We start from the raw sequence: 8,383 nt of genomic DNA, 5'->3' as shown, positions 1-8,383 counted from the left end.
AGGAAGCTCTGTCTGGGGCCCTGGACAAATACATGGCTTATTCAGACTCCTCTTCCTTTGATTTTACCTTTAGGTGGAAGGATTAATCTGCCCCATGCAAGAGAATTCAGAATGTTATCTTTCAAGGCTAAAGACCTGACGGCCATTTATCTACCCCAGTGTAGTCTACCTCACCTCAGATTCCAGTTGAAGATTAAATCTTCTATTCCCAGGAGTAAAATGTAGCAGAGCTCATTCCTAAAGAGGCACTGGGCGTGTGGGTCATGCCGCTGGCTCCTCTGGGATCCTAGAGTGGGAGGGAGAACATGGTACTGTCTTCAAAGGTACAGGTTCAGTTCTGGGGACATTTTTCTGAGCAGCTTGAGGAAATGGTAGTGGCTAGAAACACATTTAAAAAAAATAGATCTGATGGCAGCCTGAACTTAGGTCAGAAGAGTCATGTGAAACGTCTCTGGTAAGTGGAAGTGAAGCCGCCAAGACAAGGGTATGTAGAAATGACATCATGGCAGATCTTCACAGCCACTGGGCAGTTTCCAGTGACTCTCTAGAGTGTGTGTGTGTGTGTGTGTGTGTGTGTGTGTGTGTGTGTGTGTGTGCACGCGCGCGCAAAGCATGCAGGAGTCTGGTGCATTGTCCTCTCAGATACTGAGGACAGGACTTAAGTCATTTCTAGGAACCGAGAGTAAAAAGAAATGACCCTTTCACATTTCACAGTGGGGCGGAATAATGACCAAGCAATCGAAAACCGACTGAGTTATGGTTATGGCTTACTTTATGAAGAGAGTAGCTTAGGCCATACTCTACCCAGCACAGCTCTTGGGAAACAAGAGAAGGGGAATTTGCCTGAAGTAGCCTTGGACCAAATCTTTACTTAAACATTTATTAAGAGCTGGTGTGAGGTACACTGAAGAAAGAGATTTAAAAAGGAAGTTCTGGTTTCCATGCTTATGATTCCCTAGCTGTGTCCACAAATAAATGCTCTCCATTTGAACCTGGCTCTATAACAAGATAAATCCAGGGGAGACGCAGGAGAGGCTTGGACCTTGACTCAGCTGGCGGAAGCCTCCACCGAGGAAACATCACTCAGATTTAGTAGACTGTAGACATTACAAAGGAAGACGTGGAACGGGGACGTGTTAGGACATGACTCAGACAAGGTCCAAGGGAAGCATACCAAGTATCACAGACCCAGAAGAAGCTTGCTGTGGCTGGAGGGTGTCTGGGGAAGCAAGAGTCTGGAAGGTTTGTGGGAATTCTACAGTTGGGTCACAGAAGGGCTTTTTTTATCCGAGCTAAGTTGATCCTATAAGTATCAAAGAAGGACTTTAAATAGTCAAAATGAGCTTCCGCTATACCATTAGGGGTCCGTCTCACGGCAGATAGACCTGCAATGGCCAGAGCTGGAGACAGAGACTCCTCCTTTCCATCGTGAACGCTGGCGAATCTGGGAGAGGCACTGATTACTGCTCAGAGGCACCTGGAGAGGGTTACTGTGGTTAGGATGGTGAGGGTCAAAGTGCGAGAGACCTCGGAAACCCACAGAACCTCACTCTTGTAGGCAGCGGAGTGCGGCGAGTGTGAACGACCCTGCTCTTTCTACATTGTGTGCATCCAGAGGTAAGTTCTTGAGTGTCCTCATTCTTGTGTAACATTTGCTCAGAAGGAAAGTATGAGGAATTAAGTTAGTAGGTTACTTGTCCCAGAAGCCTTGAGTCTCTGGAAGGAAGAAACCTGGCAGTCGTCCCTCAGGACTTGGAAACCGGGAGCGTCTTCAATGTAAGATGATATCTACTCACTCTCACTGGATTCAAGGCAGAGGACGATCTACTTTGATTTCAGTGTCCTTACTCCCTCCGGACCCTCTCAGGTCCTGTTGTGGCTTGGTTCTAATGTTATTTGTGTCAATTTGGCTCCCGAAATTACACTGGAACCTGCACGTCCGCCTGTATGATGCCGAAGGACCCTGACCCCCAGTTGGCTTTGATTGGTGGATAAAGTTGCCTGTAGCCAATGGCTGGGCAGGGAGGTAGAGGCGGGGCTTTAGATTTCCAGGGCAAAGGGCTGACAGGAGAAAGAAGTTTTTAGGATTGCCATGCCAGGAAGAGAGGGTTCGGCCATGTAAGAGCCCATAAAGAGCGGCCCCAGGGGCCCCTCCCCTGACTGGGTCTAAGTTAGCAAAGATGAAATATAGATTTTAGTAAGTAATAATTCAGGAGTATCGGAGGGGAGGTGTTAGCAGCATGGAAGCTTAGGAATGGCCCAGCCATTGAGCTACTTAGGGCATACTAAAAATGAGGCTGCGTGTGCGTGTGCGTGTCTTTCATTCGAGAACCCACCACACTGGGGCAGTAGGGAGAAGCACGCTCGCACGCACGCTCACACGCACACTCGCACGCACGCACGCTCGCACGCGCCATTACAAGGTCCCACTACACAAAGACACATACAAAGTATTTTTTATCTATAAATGTGCTTTAGTCACCATTATCTTCTTTTCAGATCCGACACCCCAATGTTCCTGTGAGGTCACCCCACAATGCTCCCTTCCTCTCTTCCCCTTTGTATCCTCTCCGTCCACTGTAGCTCCTTCCCAGCTTCCTGACGATCTTCCTTTCCCCAGTCCTCCTGGAGATGCTTTCTTTGGGGACTGTTAGTTCCCCGTTGATGGGTTCGTTCATATCCCTAGCTAGGTTTCTCTTTACCAGATGAAAACATCATGTATTTTCCATCTTATCGGATGGGAAATATTTCTAAATCCCTTAGTGGTTCTGTCCATTTTGTAAGTAATGAAACGGGCAAAGCTATGACCCTGATTGTCTCTAGCCCACTAGACTAAAATGAGACAGTCTTCGTAAACTGTGAATGGCACTAAAATTACTGCTTTTATTGCAAGCTTTTCCTAAGGAACTGGCTCTGAGTCTGCCCAGGCTGTGTCCACACTATGTGCTCCTGCCTCCGTTGTCTCTCTAGATACTCATTTTAGCTCACAATTCAGCTGTTCTATACACAGAGATCCTCGACCCCAGCCTAACCCTTCTCTAGAAGTCCTGAGTCAAACTTTGATCTACATCAACTCAAAAGAATGAAATGCAAGCCCACCTTCCTGGTTCTCATGGCTCAGAAGCCTTCCTCGATTTCTGATTTCTCCCCAAAACACCATCGTCTCCCTGTGATCCTTCAGTGCTGACAACCAAATGTTGTATGTCCTGTGGGATTCTACAGAGATTAAAAAGGGATATTGTCTGTCTGTCACCTACTGTCAAGTTCCCAGTGACCCTGAGACTTCTAGTTTAATTCAATAGCCACCTGTTTTGTTCACTACTGTGTGCATTCATCCTATATGTCATCCCTTGAAGGTCTCAGGAACACACAACAAACTTCTCTTTAAAGCCATCTTTTCTCCAAATATGTGGGCATAGCCCGGGATTTAACCTGGCTAAGTCAGGCTCATGGGTGTTTCAACAGTCAGTTGCTGGTACTCAAGGCAGCTCTACTTCTAGATTGAGCATTGGCTGGGGGAAGGAAGACAGCCATCTAAATGACGTAATCCCAATGGCTAGCCTGGGTCCATCCACCACCCTTGTCAAGGTTTCAAAAGCAAACGAGTAAAAGCCCAAATAGCAGAGGATTTTTTTTTAAAGTCTTTGCCCAAAACATTTTTTTCTTCTGTCTTAGTGATTAAAAATAGATGCCATTGCTGAGTTCAGAGTTAGCGTGGGGGGAAACCCACCAGAAGGCACAGAGGCAGTGCAAAGAGGAGAGAAAAGTGGGCACTCGTTCAGTGACTTTGACTAGCCAACCTAACCCCAGTGACTTTCATTTGCTGCTATGGACTCTCCATGGAAAACCCGTGCTGCCCTTCGCTGCACACCATGACCATTTAATGCTACGCAAGCCAGACACAAAGTCTTCCAGACGCACAGCAGGCCTCTCATCAAAATAGTCTTCGTCTCCAAAATACAAAGTCTCAGGACAGGGCTCACTTCACTGTATAGTCAGCAAAAAGTCCTACAGACCTGGATTCTTGAGGACCAATCTGCGTTTCACAATTGTCACACACATTGTTTGGCGTTTCTCTTCTGTCATGGTCGAGTTGAGGGGAACAGGGTAGCAAGCAAGACAAAACACACAGAGAATACAGCTCCAGACCCAACGGGCCTCAAAATCATTGGAAAGAAAAGAGACCTGGGCACCACCCAAAACTCAGATGGCACAAAAGCTAATGGTGTTGTGTCACTGACGGCCACTGTGGATCTGTCTTCAGAGACCAGAGTCCTCTTGGTGGGCCAGAGTTGCCAAGCAGGCATCACGGGGCAGGAAAGGTTTTGGAATTGAAAAGGGTTTTGAAAAGGGGAAAGGCAAGTCAGCAGGCACAGGAGCTTAAGGGAAGCCAGTGTAGTTAAGAGTGGTCGGCACCAAGGCCATCCTGGAACAAAACAGGAGGTCAGTAGGAGATAGATATGGCTGAATAAATGCTAATGGATGACACATGGCTGCTGTGACTGCCTACACGAAACAGTCTTAATTTACCAAGGGATCCACTTATGATCGTGATAGGAGAATACGGAGTTTTCCATAAAGAACACTGACTTGGTGATACCTAGTTACAAAGGAAAGAAGTCAAGTAGGGAGTCAGGAGACTATCGGCCCAATTCAGGCCCAGGTCCGGAGGAGTTGAAACAGAGACTGGAAAGACACATCCCTGAGGCACCACAGAAGACAGATTTAAAGCCTACCTCATATGAAGGCCGTTTTATAATGTATTTGGGGAAATCTGTCCATTTTTGGTCTATCCATGGCAACTTGCCAAGAGGAATAATTATTTCAGTATAGAAAACCAAACCAAAAGGTTGGTGAGATAGCTCAGTGTAGGAAGGCACTTGCCAAAAAGCTTGATGATGGAATTTAAGTCTTGAAACCCACATGGTGGAAACAGAGAACCAAATTGTTCACTGAACTAAACACACACATTCATATTCTCTCTCTCTCTCTCTCTCTCTCTCTCTCTCTCTCTCTCTCTCTCACACACACACACACACACACACACACACACTGTAATTTAAACACTTTTTTAAAAGTAGATAAATTCACATTGTTCAGTAGAGAGTTTGGACCATTTTTTTTCTGATTACTTGGGACTAAATTTTTAATATTTTCCATTCAGTGTCTTTAGATGCAATGCAGCGACTGCTGTGAGCCTGAGAAAACTGAAACACTGTTGATTATTCTGTGGTCAGTCTGATGTGATGATGGGCTACTCCCAGACCAATAACAGACAAGTCTCATAGTTCCTGCACTGTGACTGCTGTGTGGTGTCCAACACACCAGGATTAGTCCAGTTCTCTCTCTCTCTCTCTCTCTCTCTCTCTCTCTCTCTCTCTCTCTCTCTCTCTCTCTCTCCCTCTCTCTCTCTCAGTGTATGAGTGCTTGTATGCCTACATGCCAGAAGAGGGCATCGGATCCTTTTATAAATGGTCATGAGCCACCATGTGGGTACTGGGAATTGAACTCAGGACCTCTGGAAGAGCATTCGGTGCTCTTAACAGCTGAGCCATCTCACTAGTCCTTTATTTGCATTCCTAACCAAAGGAAATAAGCAAGGTTCAGCAACTTCCCAAGGCTGCTCACTTAGTAAGAGGCAGAATTTGAATCCATACAACTGTCTATTTCAAAGCCTCTACCTCCCCAGTCGAAGAACAAACTGTGCAACAAAGTGAAAAGAGCTTTGTTTCCTTTACAGAATCAGAAGCAGAAGCAGAAGCAAAGGATCACAATTTTAGGCATTTGCTCTATTTAAAGGATCAAAATTATAAGATGTGTCAGCTCATTCCTTTAATCCCAGCACTTGGGAGGCAGAGGCAGGCTGATCTCTGAGTTCAAGGACAGCCTGGTCTACAGAGCTAGTGTTAGGACAGCCCAGACAACACAGTTTGTTATTGTTGTTGTTGTTGTTTTTAACTGACTTTGAAACTCTGTTTAAAAAAAAAAGTAAACCAGAATTTTAGGGTATAGGCTGATGAGTCTTGACATTCCCTTAATGTAACAAGTTAAGTCTTTATTTAAGGGCTAAACACTTGCAATTTTCTTCCATTGGTGGGCTAGACAGATAATAAAGATGACAGCAAAGGTTATTAAAGTTTATGTGGAGACTAGCACGACCGGAAGAACTACAAAGTGAATTCTTTAGGCACAAGAGAACGGTGCTTTTATTTAAAAAAAAAAAAAAGCACAATATGAAAGAAAACTCTTCAGCCTCAGATGCCTAAATACACCATCAAAAGACTGCTCAGTTCTCAAACGCCAGCATTCCAGATGCCTCTAGAACTTACGCTTTATGTAGAATATCAAAGCCAGCGGGATAGTAGGTGTCCCAAAATGTCTTAATTCAGAGAATTAGTGTTAACTGAGCCTGATTAGCTCCATTTATCTCTAATTAATTACCTTTATCTAATTAGACACTTTGTTTCCAGTAGACGTGGAGTCAAGTAGACTAGATTATTAGTGCAGTCATTGTGCCTTTACGAAATCCTGAAATTAATGAAACGGGCAAAGGAATCTGCAGTTCTAATTGCACAGGTGTTGCCTTATGGTAAAGCTTTATCATGTGATTACGCCGAGGGGTCATTAGTGACTTTTATATAGAGGATGAGCCTGTGAGATGTACCTTAGCAACAGCTCATTAGTTTGGGGTTGTTACTGTGTTATTTATTACTTCCGCCTTCCCATTACCTAGATTGATTCATGGGCCTATGTATTCTTTCCTCAGCGCAGAGAAAAAAATAAAATAAAGTGAACCATCGTTATGAGGAGTCCAGATGCAAAGTTGAAAAAGGCAGAGCTGTGTGTGTTCATAGGCTGCACTCTGATTCTTTAAGACAAAAGCCCTCTAAAGTTGCATGTGGTTGGAACGGAGTTGATGGCTACTTCCTATGGAAAAGGAACCAATTTAGAATCCCTGAGTAATATGGAAAGGTTGGTGTATTTGCTTTAAACAACACGTGGCTCTCTCAATGTTCTCACCTAACTGTACATCAAGGTATGTGTGAAGGAAGAAACAAAATATTCTTCTGCATTATACTATGACTGCGTTTACTTTCTCTGCCTATCTTTCCAAAATCGACGGATAAGACACAATCTCTGTGCGCATCACAATTATTGATAAGTATCCGATCTACGCTTCTGTTTCCCATGAGGCTGACGGCAGATGGGGAGAGCTAACCATAAGAGGCTAAGGTGCTTTTCCTCATGGTGAAGTTAGGAGCACACGAACGACTGCCACAGCTCAGCCTTTGGATCTGAGTGTTTTCCCCGAAACTATTTGAAGAAACATGTTTTTCATCATCATGGGGTAATTAAGCGGCTAGAATCAAATTCTGCCGTGATCCCATCCCAACACATAAACATGTTTACTGATGATTCAGTAATTTCTTTAAATAATTTGTCAACATAAGTATGTCAAATGAGGTTTTAAAATCACTTCTCTTGGGGCTGCCCAACCCTCCCCCAATTCCTCCACTGCTCTGAGCCACACACCGCCTGCCATTCGCTCACTGCTGAATCTAAGCTCGGGAGATGATAACGGGTAACTGCTATGTAGAGCCTGACACCTAATTTGAGTGGTAATAATGAATATTTAATGACCCTCCTTTCAAGCATGAACATAAAACTTTTCATGTGTGCCTTACTAAAATTATAACCATTAATCTAAAAATTATTGTTGCAACTGAAATAATAGCCAAGAATTATAGATTATAGCCAAGTCAGAATACTGCATAAATATTCTACTCAAACACACGCACAGAAGGCTACAGTCTTCTGTTGTCCTTCAACCCAAGTCCTCTCTTTGACAAGTGTGGAAGTTTTGTTATTCGTAGATATCCAAATCTGGATGCAAAAGGCTAGCATTTTTATCAAGAAATAACCATAATAGCCATTTTCACTCCTCCTTAAATTCTATTTAGATGTATTGTCTAAGTAAAAATAATATGCATATAAACATGTGGCCCTATAGTTTTTTAGGTTTGTTCCACTTAATCAAAGCAAGGAAAAAGTTTATCAGAAAGGTAGAGATTTTATACCTTAAATTTCATTAAAAAAAGAAAAGTGGGTGGTGTTTTCCAGTTTGTCTTTATAGAAACCATGTGACTCTGGAGAAAGAAGGTCTGGGATATGCATGACGCCTTTAACAATGGGTTTTGTGAATTGATGGAACTTTTTAATTACTCCGATTCTGGTATCTCCCTAAGACTTGAGTAATTTCATATGCCTGAAATATTGCAGAGAAACACATGTCTCCCTCGACGGCTGGTTCTGCTTTCATTGTTACAGGGAAGAGGAAACCAGTGATGGCGGTTGTGAAAATGGGATTCCACAGTGAATCTTA

This window comes from Rattus norvegicus, chromosome 14 (assembly GCF_021556685.1).
Source record: "Rattus norvegicus strain SHRSP/BbbUtx chromosome 14, alternate assembly SHRSP_T2T, whole genome shotgun sequence".
Taxonomy (NCBI): domain Eukaryota; kingdom Metazoa; phylum Chordata; class Mammalia; order Rodentia; family Muridae; genus Rattus; species Rattus norvegicus.
Note: the sequence above shows the minus strand (reverse complement) of the source record.